Below are 17631 nucleotides of genomic sequence, written 5' to 3' on the forward strand. Positions count from 1 at the left end.
CAATGTGGCTGTGGTTTTGTAGATTCAGATTTAATTTTATTCAAACCATGTTCCTCAAACCATTGCTAATGTAGTAAAAAACTAATATACCATAATATATAAAAACATTATTTGTTCTTTTCCTCAATACCAAAACCCTCAAAGAATTTAATTGAACTGATACTTAATGGAGTTTTAATGTTGATTTCATTTTTTTTTAAACTGAAAGATGTTTTAAACTTATTCTTGAGGCATCGAATGTAAAATCTGAAACAGTGCCGGTGTTGTTAAGGAAATCTTGTATGACCATAGCAACACTTCATGGATGTTAAGGTATCTATGAATAACACCAACATTGTAGCATGCATGTTTTGAGGGGAGGGGGATGTGAATTTGACCACCATTCAACTCATATACATTTTCTGTCTTATAGAGAAGAAACTAATTTTAATAAATGTGTTCCTTTTGTGATACTCTTATGTAGTAAATTTAAAGCATGCAAAATTATCATTTAGAAAGTGAATGACTATATTTAAAGCACATTTACAATTACAGGAGATTACTTAATACATTGCTATTCTACTGATTCATGTAGATAATTAATTTTTTAATAAAGTTTTAAAGCATAAATCTTATAATTTTTTAAAAATTTGGATTCTTGGCAATTTTTCATCAGTGAAAACTTTATGCTCTTTAACTTGGCCCTTGGTATGTTTCTCATTATGTACAGTAATTAAAAAATAAGGTGAAATTAATGCCATATTTGTTATAGGTATGTTATCTTTTTACAAATTTTCTTTTAATTGAATAAAACTAAATTTTCTACTACATTTGTGGACCACCAAAGAAGGAGAGGTTAAGGAAAGAGGGAAGGAAAGAAAGAAAAGATAAGGAAAGAAAGAAAAAGATATAAAGGATAATTAGATCCCCAACACTTAATGTAATTGTGTTTTACTTTAAACTCTGTTAGTTCTTTATATTAGGATACACTGAAGAAAAAGATCATAAATTAGTCTGCTAAGTTCCAGCTCAATATGTAGTCATTTATAGTATTTATTTAGTAAAACCTGGATTTCCAGAAACTTGCATGCATGGGAGGTCTGTTTTGAGTTGACTTTTATGAATAGAATTCTATTTTGACTTAGCTGCTTAGAGATACCTTCCCCTTAATTCTTAAATTCTATTGAAATGGTGAATCAAGTTACCTGATTAAAAGTGATTATGTGGTCACAATTTTTTTTCTCCTAAGAACTAGAGATTCAGATCTCTGAAAACATTAATGAGTATGGGATGGTTATGATAGTCCAGCTGTCTTTGTGTGTGTTTCATTTAAATGTAAATTTATCTTAGCTACCCTAAAGATGATCTCAGAAGGTAGAGAATTTTAATGTGAATAGTCATTTTCTTCTCCCCCCCTCACCCCTGCAAATACCGAAATCCCTATTTTACGCTAAAGAAAAAAAAATTATTAAACAGCTAATACTCAACTGCCTTATTTTAAAGGTTCTTAGTGGATTGTAAGTTTTCTCTCTTCAGTAGTTTTTTAAAAAAGAAAATTAACCTATATGCTGTAAAAGTACTATAACAATAGTTAAACAATTGCCAGTATGATGCTGAGTATTATAGTGTTCTGTAAAGGAAAGTGGTAGTGTTTTTAAGCAGAAGTCAGGTTATAAAAACTCATTTAAAATAATTAACTCTGAGATGTTAAACAAACGAACAAAAAAACCAGCTCTTGAAGTTAGCATGTACACTGACATATATGTGACACACACACAAATCTATACACTGTATTATATTTAGATTATATTTTTTAATTGCTAATTAAAACTTAGCCTGATATTACAATTATAAATCAACTCCCAGGAACAATTTTCGAGGGCCAGTTTTTTAGGTAGTTTCTACTTATCACTCTTAAAACAGAAGGGTCAAGATTCGAAGCTCTGTGTTTTTCTTCATTTTGTAGTCACTTTGGCATTGTGTAAGCTACCTACCATGAATGTCCTCTGCAGGAAAGTTACCTTCTGTTGCCTTAAACAGCCTTTTCTACTTCCCTACAATAACACAGGCCATTTCTGAGAGTTAGGGTTGATTGCATATTTGAAAGTCATTTTTGTTTTTGGTCATTGCAGCCACTAGCCTGTGATTATCTCATGTTAAAACAACAAACAAACAAATAGAACAAAAACCTCTTTGATCTATTCTAACCTTTCTATATGTAAATTTTGGAAGAGTGACACTGTAGCATGCCAATAAAATGTACTGCACTGAATTTCCAAAGTAATTATAAAAAGGATTATAAAGTTTATTAAAGGGATTGCTATTTATTGGTTGATAAAGTTTACTTAAGCCACATAAATGTAAATATTTTCTAAGCAACTCCTATGCAGTCAAGGGTTCCCTTTAAAGAAAAGGTCTTTGTTTATTCTTATCTTTCTTTTTTTTTTTACAGTTAGGAGAGTGAAGGAGTGTTTTTTGAACATTTTTGAGAAGTTTTGAATTTTTATTTATGCCACTCTTTAATATACAAGTTTTCATTGAACACTTGCAGATTTGACATAATTCTGCATGTTTTGCTCTAATTAATAGTTGCCCTTTTGAATTTAAAACTGTGTTTTACGGTAACCAGAGGTATGAAATGTATATTTTTAGCAGTGGAATATGTTGAGGTGTTTTCCTTGAGAAGAGGAATATTAGTACCATGCTTAGGTGTAGTTCTCACCTCAAACACAAATCTCTTTTTTGCTCCTTCCCCAGCTTTTCTCTGCTCCCTCTAAACTCCTGAGGCTTGGAGAAAGAGAACTCTTAAAAACCAGTTTTTCTCTATTTGAATGACAGACCTTGCAGAAGACTTGTGTGGAAGAGTTTCTCTCATCCCAGGTACAGTTTGTGAATACTTTGTAAAAATACTGTGCTGTGGTAACACCTTTACTTTCTCAAACAGTTGCTTTTATTTTTTGACAATGTCCCACTTCATCATTTGGAACAAGGCCTAGTGAGTCTAAAACACACATTTTGAAACAAAATTTTTATGTTTCTTAATACAATTTGGAAATTAGTGTTAACATTTATTTCAATTATTTTTGTTGATAACTTGTCATAGGTAGTTGTAAAAAGTGTTTCTGGTTTATAAACTATGAACCCCTTTTCAAGGTGATGGCCTAGTGATAACAACCTGCAGAAAAATGACTGTGTTATACTTTCTCTGGGCATATTTCTATTTTGTGTCATGGTTTGAAAAAAACAATAGATGAGAATAAATTAGCATGAATATTTTAAAATCATTCCTCCTGGTAAAACTTCATGCCATGCCTAAGAAACACATAGTGAGCTATTAAAGTCTCACTATGAGCCTTTGAAACTAATAGTTTTCAATAACTATTGCATAGCACTTTCCTCAATTTACGTTTCACAAGAGCATCTGTTTTAACAAGTTAGATGGTATTGAGGTGAGGGGGCATAGATAATTGTAAAAACTTTATACCTCACACTCAGGGTTATTACCTGGTAACTGAAAATGCTATCCAAATCTATTTTTGGAGTGCCAGGGCAAGTGGGGGATGGGGGGAATGAAACTTGAATCAGTGACCATCTGGCCCAGATTTGGCTGATTTCCTGTGCACTGCCCTTTGTTTCAGCCAGACAATGGATTGTTCCTTTTACAGATAAGAATTCTGTTGATGACTTTGTGCTGAATCAGCAGGTTTGATTGGGGATCACAAGCATTGACTCATATTAAAGGGCTTTTTATTGTTTTGAAGTCACTATCCTTGTCTTCATCAATTACAGAAATAGTTTTGAGGTCCTAGAGTGGTATTTTTTTACAAACAACACATCAAATAAAAATAATTGGGAATGCAGTTTTCTAACTTGGTATTACTTGCCTTAAACATTGAAATTTTCTTTGTCATTTAAGTTTCCAAATTAATATGGCCCATTGTGATTTTCACCAAGCCTTTATGCAGAATCTTTTCTTGTGTTTTTTAAACTTTATGTTCTAAATCTAAATAAGACTTTTATGACGTGGCTGGTGAACTAAGTTTTCTGTTGACATATATCTGCAAATTACATTTTAGGAAGATAGAGCTCTTTTCCTTACCTGAAATGCTACCCAGTCATCATGACTCTGTTAAAAAACTGGTTATTGACTAGAAGTAGGGAATCTTGTTTGCCTAGCAGTCCTAGTAAGTCAGCCATCAGTTTTTGTAGGTTATCTCAGAAGTAGTAGAGATCAGAGTATAGTTAAATGCCACTTTTCAGAAGATAAGAGCTAAAACGTCAGTGCGCTCATCTTGCTATGTGGCCAAGAAATATAAAAATTATATATATATATATATATATATATATATATTTTACTTCTGAAGTTATAAGAGGACTGAGGGCAGATTTTAAGTCAACCTTTTAGTTTAACTCTTGTCTCTTATGATAGCAGAATTGCCACTTAACTCTCCAGTGCTGAATTTTTCTGCAACTTTTTCTAAAACAACTTATAACTTTAAAATCAAGCAGCTGATCAGAATGGACTGCTTTGAGAGCTAATCTCTAATTTTTTGTGTAAGTAAAGGTGTATACTCTTTAGGTAGAATCAAGGAGCCTGCTCATATGAAAACTTAATAGTTCCTCAGGGATCCAATTATATAAGCAGATGGGACCACATGGCACAGTTGAGTGTCTTTGGTGTGATTAATTTTAGGTCCATGTCTAGCAAAAGTGAGCAAAAAGAAATGGCACAAAATCTTAGTTTACATCCATTTGGGGCACTGTCCATTCATTGGTTGCTCCCTTTCTCTTTTGGATATCTTTAGTCAATTACTTGCTCTAACTGATACTAATTAAGGCCTCAGAATTGTTTGCTTGGTTTAAATGCATGGGTAGTTTGGATATGCAGATGTCATGAATGTTAACTGGAATCAAATATCCATATTTAGAGAACTGGTTAAACAGTAAAATAAAGCAGAGTTTAAAAACTCTATCAACATGAAGACAAGTTCTGCTTTATTTTCTCTCCTGCTTTAATCAGAGACTAGTTCAGGGAACTTGTTCGAGGTGGAGGGGAAGGTCTTATCCGTTTTTCCCCCTCCCCCCTAGTCACCCTTTACCCCCCAACCTTCAAACCTCACTGAGGAATTATAGTCTCTACAGAGGCTTGGTTGCAGATGCCTGGAAAGTTTACACTGCAGAGAGTTGTTTTGTTTGGCATAGCTAATCAGGAGCCAGGCTGGAATTGCTCATAGCTGTCATTCAGGTTTTGTTTCAAAGTCCAAGGACCTGCTGGGAAAAACAAAAAGCTAATGAAAGCTGACTGTATTTAGGCTTCAAATCTGTGGAATCTGAAATGATGTCCTGACAGTGTATTCTTATTCTTCCACATTCTTGCTGTTACTAAGGTAACAGATTTTTAGAGGCTTTTCATCTTCATTGTCAAGTATTTGCTACACTTATTGTTGTTTTTCAGATTAGAGCAATTCAGATTATCTCCTTTTGAGATGAAGGAAAAAGAGAAAATAATGGAAATAAAATGTCTGAATCAATTACTTTGAATGCTAGTAAGACAGTTTTTTTTAATGTCTTGAAATCCTTAGATTCATAACACATATTAAAAATTAGGACAAGATCAGTTTCCTCAAGTTTGAGAGTGCTGTGTATGTGAAATTCCTATTCCTATATGACTTAGTAAATATTCAAATAAAGAGGAAAAGGTTTGTAGTGAAATACTGTCTTTAAAAACTTTCTTCTTAAATTAAAAACTATATGAAGAGTGATGTGTTTGCATTCTTATCTGTAAATGATAAAATAGATTGTGGTGAATATATTTACTGAAAAAACTTGGTTTTTTAATATTTGTTTTCACAGGATGTGTTGCCTTGGTGGATTAACATTCATCTATAAGGAAATGCTGTTGTTTTTGTAGTCCATTTGGGGCACATATTACTTGTGGTTTGATAAGTAATAATGAAAGGATAATTTTGTGCAGACAAGGTGTTCTTTGGATTGGCTTTAAATTGGCAAATCCCCAGGGATATGCTTCAATACCAATCTTATTGTCAAGATGTTGACTCATTAGAAGATAACAGTTTTTTCACAGACTTATCAAACATCTTCATCAAGTACTCTTTCCCCTGTGGCAACGACTAGAATATTGAAATGACCTAGTTTAGTACTGATCAGATCACATCACTAATTTGGTCCCAACACAATAAAAGCCTACATTCATGGAGATAAGATCTTGGCTTAATTTTGTTCTGAGAAGTAAATGAGTGAGAGAGCAGCTGGCTAAATGGAAAAGAACCCATAAGGATTTAGAAGAGAAGTGACTGAAGTGTGTCAGGAGGGCCTTGTTTTAATTTCTTTACTTTTGTTCTTATTATTTCCAGACTGAAATTTTGTCTTCTCTCTTCTCCACCTATCTAAATCCTGTGCCTCTAAAGGTCCACCTCGGGTCCTTCTTCATTTACTAAGCCCTTTTCAAGTGGCTCTGGTGTCCAGATAGTTAGAGAGGCTGTATCCTCCACTGGTCACAGTTAAAGAATTGTTCAGATACAGTTTTGACATTTTTTTGGAAAGAGAATGCTTAGGATGAGGGAGATATGAAGGGAAAATAATGTAAAGGTAATAGATCACTTGAAATAGGGCAAATTTAATCCAGGTAAGATTTTGAAAGAAACAAGACAACTGTCTTCAAGGGCTGACATTTGCAGCTGAAATTAGATTTATTCTAATTATCTTTAAATCAGTGTTTTTCAGATTGTGCTCTTCTAAACTGCAGGGATTTCGAGATGAGCCTTGGGCTTCAGAGGGGTAGCGAAGAAGAGGGAACTGGTGGTCCCCTGCAGCAGCCAAAAGAAGAGTTCCACTTTTAATTGCTCTCTATATTGGGTTGTGCCTTAAATTTTTAAAAAAATACACATTGCACTGCTTTAAAAAAATAAAGTTTTGAAAGTCACGGTTGTATAGAATAATAGGTGAGAGTTTTGGTTTCAAATCAGGATAGTGTTGTAGCAATTTGAAAATTTAAATAGACTGCTTGTGAGATGTGAGTTCCACATTCATTTAGAAGGTTAATGACTCTGACAAGTATGTTAGAAGATTTCTCCTTGGGGGAAAGGTTGGGTTGGAGGTCCTCTAGATTTCCTGTAGTTCTAAGATTATGTAGTTGATTTCTTCTCTTATTTTCAATGTCAGATAATTTGGCACTTAGCTGTTTTCTATTGGGTTCAGGGTAAACCCCATCTCCCATTAAATCATGAGGCTCCAGAGAGGAAGAACAATGTCTTTACTGATTTTGGATTCTTCAAATCTCAGCACAGATGTGGAGGCCCAGGAAAGACTTGTTGGTACAAGAAATGACTACAAGAAGCACTTGCTTGACTGCCTTATTGTACTATCCAGTCATAAAGGATGATAAGGGAAAGTATTTGCAGGCTTTTTATTTTGCTATTGCTTCTGCCCTTCAGGAATAGTAGAAATGACAAAGATTTAAGATAAGCCTCCCACTCCTCCCCCCTTTTTTTTGCCAGGAGACCAGAATACTACTGTGTCTGGAAAAGTGGACATGGCTCCCTGAGCCTAATAGATAAAGACATGAATGTGGAAATCATGACTCTCCATAGCAACTGAGAAACTGAGGCATAACAGAAGGACAAAGTGAGATGTCCTAGTATTCCCAGTACAGATATGGGAGTACATTATAAAAGGATCACATTAGCAACCTGTACTTCAGGGGGTTTTGCCCTATGATTCAATTGGTTCTGATTTTATCAAGAACTAAAATTAAATGTATGAGTTACGGGAAGTTTCCCATATGCCAGATTGGAATCTGATAATTGTGGTAGAATTGATAGGGGCAGACAGGTGTTTGGTGAACACAGTGTTATCCAAAGCAGGCCTTTTACTCATAAGTCTTTTATATTCCTCCTCTTTGTACTGGGTAGGAAAGGACAGAGTATTTCCCAGCTCCTGGCACCTTGCTTTGTGCCTAGTAGATATGAAGGAAGAGCTATGTCATCGAGCTGAATTTTGCTGGGGCTTTCAGGGCCAATTATAAGTTGTGGTGTACACTAGCTGGTGATCATGGTCATTATTGCTTAAAGTCCTCTATATTTCTACAAATTCAGAAGAGTGTAGGGACACATTTCATGATGTCAGCATCTTACAGTTCAGTTGAAGAGGCTGGTTACATTTGAAAACACAAACAGGCTTGTGAAGATTTCTGTACAAGTTGTTCAGTGTTGATAAAAGATAAGGGAATGCCTAGAGCCAGAAATGATTCAAGCATTAAGAAAACCTTGTCATGACCCTAGGACAAGGAAGAAGGTGAGTAGTAAATTATAAATCCTACTTCTGTGTACTGTAATACCTGAGTACCTTCTAGGGCAAGGAGATCATAAGCAGATAGAATGCTAGATTAGGAAGGGCTTTCAAAATTGTCCAATACCCATGCATATTTTATTGGCGAGGAGAAATTGGAGCCCAGAGATACTTAAAGGGCCAGTATTAAAGCATAGGTCATTTGATTCCTAATATAAGTGCCTGTTTATAATGGTGATGGTGATACGTTTATCGATCCAATAAGTTTTTCATCATATTTAGAGAAGGCCATTGTTCCCAAGGCTGTTTTGTAATTTAGGGATTATGCATAATTCTGAAAAGTGTTAATATATCCTCAAAGCTACTGAATATGCTTTCCATCTTTGTGTAATAAGAGGGCACTAAAGATGTCAAGAGCATCACAAAGCTGCTCATGTAGAATCAGAGATAACATATATAATACTTTAGGCAACAAATGTCTTATACTGGCAGTAATAAAAACAGAACATAAAGCCTATGGAGAACATTAAGACAACTGATTTAGAAATAGCGTACCTATATAAAAAAGGATCATTTAAGCATATTGAAGTAAATTTTTAACTCACTTGAAAGAATCCATTACTTTTTTTCCTCCATAGTGCTGGAGGTCAAGATCAGGGCCTCACGTATGCTAGGCAAGTGCTCTACCACTGAGCTATGTCAGTCCAAACACATTGCTTTTAGGCCTCTGTTGTATGTGCATATTTACATGATTCTTCATAGCCATTCCTTAAAATGTTAACTAATTAAGCCACATAATTGAGTTACTCTGGGCAGCTGTGGAGATCACAAATAGGATCAAGATGAAAATTTCACAGAAGATTTAAACATAACAAGAATGATCTTAAAACATATTTTGCTTATTATTAAATATACCAGAGTTTAATAATGAAAATTAATTCTTCTACCCTTGTCTTGCAGCCATCCAAATCTCCTTACCAGAGATAACTCAAGCTTCTGTTTATTCTTCCTGAGATATTCTTTTTGTGCCTGTACATAAGGAAACGTGAACATATTGTTTTTTTTTTTTTTTTGCATTTTCATTTGTCCATGTTTGGAGATTGATAAAAACCTTTCTGTTTCCTAGTTTTCTTTAATAGTGGTATCCTGTGATATAGCTAAGAAGTGTCATTACAGTGTTCAATAGAGACTGGAGGATGGGTTGTGAGGAGTGTTGCAGGGATTCCTACCCTAGGTAGAAACTGGCAATAGATGATGTCAAAGGTTCCCCTCTCAAATTCTGTGATATATTTAAGAGCTTACTAAGTTATAAGCACTATTAGGACAGGGAAAAAAAGAATAATAGACTTATATTTTAGTTGGGAAGCTAAAGTGTGTGGTCAAATGTATACCGTTACAGTAAATGTGGAAAATTCGGTAAGACAAAATGAGTGATATTACAAAGATATATCCAAAAAGTTGCTGAGTTAGTCAAGTAGATGGCAGTAAGTACTGTGAATTAAGCAAAGGGTGAAGTCTAAGAAAACTTGGCTTGGAGGGCTGGGGGCATGGCTCAAGTGGTGGAGCCCCTACCAAGCAAGCGCAAGGCCCTGAGTTCAAACCCCAGCACTGCCAAAAAAAGAAAACTTGGTTTGAGAGGAATGCACTTAAGCCTTGAAGAATTGAATAGGGAAGAAGTAAGGAAAGCAGTTTGTCATTGTGGAAAACTGAAAGTTAATGATATAAGGACAGTGGGGAGAGCATTATAGAAGTAGAGGCAATAAGAGGTGGATAGGAAGTAAGCTGTTAGACTGAGACCATATTATGATGTAGGAGAATTCTAGGCTCTCAGATTCAGCTTACATTTAGTCAGTAACAAGGGCCCACTGAAAGTTTCTGAGTGGGAACATGAAAATATTGTGTTTTAGAAAGTGACTCTAAGCTATTGCATAAATAGGAGCTCAGGGTAACATGGACCTGAACCTGAATGTTAGTATTGGAAATAAAAGAGAAAAAAGAGACTCAAAAATAAAAATAGGTAGGTGACTGCTGATTGAATTTGGAGTGAAGGGAGTGGAATAAGATACTGACTACTTCAAGTTTTCAAGCCCAATTGCCTGGGAGACAGGCGTTACTTTTAACAGAAACAGGGAAGACAAGTAGGTGTTTTGGGGAGACAGGTAACACATTTGATTTTAGGTTAAGGTTGAGATGATGGGGAAACATTTAGATAGAAGTGTAGGTGAATGAGTCACAGTTTTGAAATTAGAACTGTGGATGGCCACATCCACATTGCTGTACCGTTGGGCCCAGATCACCCTTGGATGCTCCCTTTTCCAACCAAACAAAGGTGAGCGGATTTCTGTTAGATGAACTCCCACCAAATGCAGTTTAAGTAGGAGAGAATTGTTTACAATGACAAGGTAATATCTGATATAGGAAATATAAAAATACTTTTCTTATCTGATTCAGACTTTATATTTCATCTCTATGGGATGTGTGTTTTATTATAACGTGATTGACATTAATTTAAATCCCTGCACACTGTTTTGTCTGTTTAGTTCTGAAGAGGAGTTCCGGAATGGTGTTCTGGCAAATTGCCCTCCAATATAGTATCACTGTCTTTGTTGTTATTAACCAATATAGTACTTACATTTATGGAGTTTGAAATTTAGTGAATTTGTTGGCATCCTATGGCATATTGTATATGCCTTTGATTTAGCAGGTTTTCTTTGTTTTGGTAGGCAGTAATTATTTACTCGTGATAATATGTTCAACATTGAGTGATTGGATGTTTTATTTAATGATTGATCTATATAATTGCCAAGGCCACTATGTATATATAACGGGGAGATTATTTCTTGAACTCTTCCTCTCTGGACTAAATCTCAATACTGTCTTCCTTCCTGACCTACAGCCTCTCTTCATGGAGTATGCATGCTTCCTTATTTTCAGATCTGTGAACTTAGACAGCCTGGAGCTTCTTGTATGGCTTGTTGGCCCTCAGTTTGTGGATGTGTTCCATGAGAATTTTCTTGTTTTGAAACATGTTCCCCTTGGCCTGTAGGCTGTGATACATGTGGTATTCAGTCTTCTTAGAGTGGTACTGTGTAAGCAGCTGGTGCAGCATTTCCATCCTCCTCATCCAGGTTCCCTTCTCAGGCATTTAAGCTTTGGCAGTATCCTTTCGCTTATTTGTGCACACATCCCTGTCCTTCTAGAAAGCCACAGTGTTTTTCTGGCATGGAGCCTGGGAATGGACAGTCCCAGGCCTGTAGATAGTCAGATCATCTTTGATCATCTTGCAGATCTGCTGTCAGGAGTTGGCACAGGCAGTTTCTTTGGTCTCATTAGGGTCCATCCAGACCTTCTTTTTACTACAGGGGAGCTCCCTGGAGGTTAGCATCTTCTGAAGTCTGACGTTACTCATGCTGGGGCCTTAGTGCTTAAAAGAAAGATTTTTTTTAATCAAAATGTAGACATTTGAAATTTCTGTAATATTCCAAGTAGGGAATTATGTGATACTCTAGGGCAAAAAATAAGTTTTATTTATCCTAAGAACTAGTGTGCATTTTGTGTGTTTGTAGACTTTGAGTGCTCCCTGCTTTGACACTGTAACTGGGGTTTGAACCTAGGGAGTCAAGTTTGCTAGGCAAGCACTGTACCACTTGAGCAAGCCCCCCAGCCCTTTTTTCTTTAGTTCATTTTTCAGAGAGGGTCTTGTGATTTTTGTCTTGGGCTGGCACCCTGCCCACCTATCTCCATCTCCTGTGTAGGTGGAATGACAGGCATGTGCCACCATGCCTGACTTAATGGTAATGATGAGGTCTCCCTAACTTTTTTGTCTGGACTGGCCTTGAACTTCAGTCTTCTAATCTCTGCCTCCTGCTTAGCTGGTATTATAGACATGTACCACAACACTTGGCACTTCTGTGCCCTCTTTTGCCCTTGTTCTTTAGGAAGATTAGAGTTAAAGTTAATGCTAAATCATATATGTATATCTATTTGACAGTATATCTGCTTTCTTCTATTTCCTAGACCTGAACTCTCTTTTATTATTCTCACAATGTGCATATTTCTTATTGGAAGTCAATGCATATTCTCTTGGGGAAGAGAAAAGTTTCAAACAAATTCTGTTTATTGTAGCCAGTAAGTCATTCCCCAAGACCATGTCTCCTCAGCACATAGAAAAATTTCAAGGTTGTCATAGGTACTCTGAGAATGGTTTTTGAATGAATGAAGTTCAAGAAGGTTCAGAAAAGTCAGGGGGACTATTTGGGAGAACTAGAGTCTTTCTTGAAAGAAGAGGCATTTACACTTGACTTTGAGAAATGAATAGGATTTTGATATGAACAGACAGGTTAATAGATTTCTTCTTTTTTTTTTTTAGGGGGAGGAATCATGTGATCAGAGATGTAGAGGCAGAGAAATATGGGCTATTGGTTCGTAAGGTGAATAACATGTTTTGGAAAAGCAAGGGGAAGGTGAATGGAGTGGTAGGAGGGAAGCCTGGCCCACCATCACTGTTAGGATTATCATCTGTGGTTATTAATGTCTTTTGTCTCTTTGTCATCATGTCTGGAGTGAGACCCAGGGCAGAAGAGTTCAGAGGGACAGGAGAAGGCACACACCCCACTCTTCAAGTGTCCACTCTCAGTCTTGCCCTTGACTCTTAACCATTGACTCATCCTCTACTTAAAACAATTTAGTCATGATGTTATTTTAGCCCTGCTTAAAATCCAGGCAGCCCAAAGACTGTCAGGCAACTTTAATTATTCTTTAGTTTACTCACCAGGAGGCTCAGATAATGCACACTTAGACACATAGGAAGTAAGGACCCTCTCACAAAACAATGTGAAAAGTACTTGACAAGAAGTTATACATAAATGGCATTTACTATCTTTTATGTATCTTAGAGATATTTTACCTACTCTTCCTCTTTATAGACAGTTAAAATATAGTAACATCTCAAGCACTTCGTTTCCAAAAGGCTTTCTTTGACCTCTCTAGACAGTAAGCAGCCCATATATTAACTTCAGTGTTGTGCTGTTCCAACTGGTTGACCTGTGTCTCACTTGGCTGAAAACTCTCAGAAGGCAGAGACTATTTGCCAATCACAATGGTTTAATGCAGAGAAAGTAATCAATCAGGATGTGATTGAATCTACCATTAAATACAGATGCATGACTGAATGTATTAACAATAGTAAAAATTCAATTCAAGCTAACAGGAGAAAAGGCTAGTTTTAAATTAATGAAGATTTTGACTTAAAGAATTTTCATTAAAATTCTTCTCTAAGCTAGGAGAGGTGGTACATGCCTATAATCTTAGCACTCAAGAGGCTGAGGCAGCAGGATGGAGAGTTCGAGGCCAGTATGGGCTACATAATGAGACCCTGTCTCAGAAAAAAAAAAAGTCTTTCTCAAAAGCATTCATGATAATTTGAACCAGCTACTTATAAGTTATTAACATAGGTAGTAATATTTAGTAGCATTTAGTTGTATTCAAGTGATTATAAGTCAAAGATCTTAAAATTTTTTTCATAAATAGGTTAAACATACAGTTCGGCTTGATTAGCCTTAAATTTCTGTAGAGAATAAGTTAGGAGGTTTTTATTCCATTAGTAATATTTGTCATACTTAGTGTTTTGATTTTTTAATCATTCAATCTACACTCAGTGAGTTTCTATTCAAACAGAAGCCATTAATAAACATACTAGTCTGTGATTATATAACTTAATGATTTTGTAACTGGAATCAGAGTAGAAAGGAAAAGAGTAACTGGGAGTATATAATTTCTCTCAGAGATTTCAGAAGTTGTTGGTGAGGTCCTGTCTGTGTTGAAATGAAAAGCGAGACAAAGTCTGATGAAGTGTTGGAAGGAGTGCTTCAGAAAGTATGAAGGCTCTGAGGGGAAGTGCTTGACCTGCGGGAAAACTGGGAAAGAAGGGCAGGACCATCAGATTTTAGGGACTGGGGAGAGGAGAGGCAGCATGGCTCAGATCTCACGGGCTTCCTCGGGATGTTAAGGCATTGGACTTTTGTTGTTGTACATTAGCTCATGTGGCTTAAGAGAGGGAAAAGAAGATCTTACTAATTTTAGATGGCAACATATAAGAAGCCTTTATGCCTGACCTTTAGTCATCATAAAACATTTTGGAATAAAATAGATAAATATCGTCTTAGCCTATTTGGGCTGCTAAAACAAAAATACCATAAATGGGGTAGCTTATTATAACCAACAATTTATTTCTCACAGTTCCAGAGGATGGGAAATACAAAATTCAGGTGTCTGATTGCTGGTTTATAGACAGTGCCTTCTGCTGTGATCTCACATAATGGAAGGAGTAGGATACCTGTCAGAAGTCTCTTACATAAGAGTCCTAATTCCCTTCCTGAGGGCTCCTCCCTTATGACTTAATCACCTTCCAAAGGCCCCACTCCTAAAGCCATCACCTTGGGATTTAGAATTTCAACAAATGAATTTTGGGTTGACATATATATTCAGATCATAACAACTACTAATGTTTCATTCAACAATGGATCACATATGGTGGTCCCATATGATTTTAATGGAGTTGAAAAAATTCCTATCGCCTAGTGATAGTGTAGTTGTAATGTCATGCCTCAACGTGTGTCTGTGTTGATGCTGGTGTAAATAAACCTTGTACTTGAAAATATGGCACAAAAAATTTTATAAAGTATGTAATACTTGGTAATGATAAAATGACTATGCTACTGCTTTATATATTTACTATACTTTTTAATCATTCATTTTTTTTCAATTTTTTTGTTTTGTTTTGAGACAGGTCTCATTAGCTCAGACTGTCTTGAAGTTTGTAATCCTCTTGCCTCACTCTCCCAAGTGCTGGATTATATAGGCATGCACCACCACATCTGTGCGGTTATAGTTATTTTAGAGTGTGTTCTTACCTCCTTTTAAAAAAATACATCTCCTGTTTACTTCACCTTGTGATTGCATTGAGAAGCCTATTGAGTGAGTCACATATACCATCTAGATTTATGAAAGTACACTGTGATGCTCACACAGTGATGAAAGCAGCTAATGATGCATTTCTCAGACTGTGTCATCTTGGTTAAGTGACTCATGACTATCTAATGCAGTAAGTACAACTTTACTTCCACATTTTAAAATCTACACTTTTAACAACAACGAAAAAAAAGTGAAAACATTGGTTGCATTTCATAAAGGAAAAGAAGGAGAAATAGTGTTTTATTTCAATCTCCACATTGTAAATTAGATTAATTTCCAGGTGAACTTAAGTTAACCAAAATCATAATAGCTAACATTTATTTAATTTATACATTCTATTGCATAGTTTTTGCTCATTTAGTCCTTGGAACAACTGTATAAAATAGGAGTTATTTTGCTCCCACTTTAAGTTAAGGCCGTGGGGTCTTAACGAGATAATAAATAGTGCTAATAGATCTCAGCATTCTGGTTCCAGAGTCTGTGTCCTAATCTATCTCATACATCCTGCCTCTAAAAGTTCTAGTGGGAAAAAGCAGGTCAATATGTATATTATTAGTATAGAAAATATTATTATAGCCATGATTGTAAAGTCAAAAATAAGGAAAAGAACTGATAGATTTGACTCAATCTTTTTCATCTGCCCCAAATATCTAAAATAAAAAATATCTAAAATAAAAAAAATTAACAGAAAGAAAAAAGTCTTGACAATGCATGTAATAGACAAAGTGAAGTGTTAATATTCTCTGTATCTAAATTATCCTTGTAATAAATGAAAAAGAACAAATCTGGACTGGGTAATAGGTTAGTGGTAAAGCACATGCCTAGCATGTGTGAGACCATGGTTCGATCCCTGGTTGGCAGGGAGAAGGAAGGCAAATCCTTTAAAAGAAAATGATGAGGCAAAAGTTGACAAATTCATCCTGAACCAAATTCAGTCCACCATCTTATTTTGAAAATAATGCTTTATTGGAACATAGTTATGCTTATTCACTTGCATATTATATATGACTACTTTTGAGCTACAGTGGTAGAGTTGAATGTAATATATCTGATCCTTTACAATGTTTACTATCTGGCCCTATAAGAAAAAAATTCCCTGATTCTTATGTAGAAGAATATCCACTTTTGGCAGTCTTGAAAAAGTATAGAGTCTCTTCCTTTTGGAATGGCTTTTGATGGTCCCCTTCAGGGACAAGAGAATGAACCTGCTGGGCTCTTGAGGCTCTCATCTGTTTTATCTTGAATTCATCTTTGGTCAAGTTATTTATTACATGTAGATGCCTAAAGGCATCTGTTCTCTCTTACGCATTTATTCCCATTGGGGCAGTTCTCCTATTTCTACCCTTACCTTCTTCTGTAGCACTACTTCTTTCTTGGTAAACAAACCCTGGAGTCGTCAGTGTTTTCAAAACACATTTGCCTACCTTCATTATTTCCTGACCCTCCAGCCATCAACTATTCTGTGCTCTTGCACCCAGGTTGTTGACTTTTGCTGGAGAAATTCCCACTACCACCACAATGGTAGCATTCATGGTCTCCCACTTGGGCTGGGAACTCTGTCCTGAAATCTTACATGATCCCAAATCAGCACCTCTCCTATGACCTCTAAAGACTAGCAAGCCTAACCTTTCTTCTCTCAACTCAGCACCCTTGTTCTGTTTCTTCAGTTCTCTGAAAATGAGCTTACTTTCTGTTTCACTGAGAAATGGAAGCCTTTGTGAAGTAGGACTGGACCCTAGCCTCTTTTTCCTTGGAGTGAAGAATCCATTTTTGATACCTTTCTCCTGCTTTTTTTTTTAACCCATGTTTTGCCTCTAAAATCTCTTTCTCTCTGCCCAGTGGTCTTGCTATATAGTCCAGGCTCGCTTGGAACTTAACGTCCTCCTGCTTCAGCCTCCCAAGTGCTGGAATTACAGGTGTGTGCAGCATCATGTCTGGCTAAGGAATCTTTTTGAGTTGTTTTGATGGTGCTGGGGCTCAAACCTAAAGCCTCGCACCTGCTAGGCAAGTTTTCTGCCACATTGAGATATATATTCGGCCGCTATTCTTTTTAGTAGAAAAGGAAAGAAGGAAGGGAGAAAGGAAGGAATGGAGAAAGAAGAGAGACAGAGAAAGAGGGAAATGGCAAGGAAAGAAAGAAGGAAAAAAAGAAAAGGAAGAAAGGATACTCTTCTCATATTTCTTTAGAGCTTACACTCCTCACCAACTGTCCTGCACACCTCCCTTTACCCTCTAGCCTAACTTTTTGGGGAAGTCTCTCCACTTATCACCAGTTCCTCCTTCAGTGTCGTAAGATTTGGCCTTCTGGAAGGGTGTTAAAAGTGCCCTGGCCAACTTGTTACTCTTAAGTGTAGCTACTGGATCTCTGTCCTC

At 36.2% G+C, this 17631-nt stretch overlaps 1 protein-coding gene and 1 pseudogene across 6 annotated transcripts in view; one reads left to right on the plus strand and one right to left on the minus strand.

Moving 5' to 3' along the window:
• Greb1l (GREB1 like retinoic acid receptor coactivator) overlaps positions 1 to 17631 on the plus strand; it is a 257622-nt gene that overhangs the window by 12764 nt on the left and 227227 nt on the right. For 4 of the 6 annotated variants that reach the window (XM_020186390.2, XM_074070137.1, XM_074070134.1 and 1 more), the window contains exon 2: positions 2737 to 2859. The exons of the other annotated variants lie outside the window; for them this stretch is intronic. The gene's annotated coding sequence lies outside the window, so the exon portion shown is untranslated. The remainder of the gene's footprint in view (positions 1 to 2736; positions 2860 to 17631) is intronic. 6 annotated transcript variants of the gene reach the window in all.
• Positions 11120 to 11695, minus strand: LOC109701027 (large ribosomal subunit protein eL19-like; annotated as a pseudogene).

This window comes from Castor canadensis, chromosome 4 (assembly GCF_047511655.1).
Source record: "Castor canadensis chromosome 4, mCasCan1.hap1v2, whole genome shotgun sequence".
In the NCBI taxonomy this organism is placed as follows: Eukaryota; Metazoa; Chordata; class Mammalia; order Rodentia; family Castoridae; genus Castor; species Castor canadensis.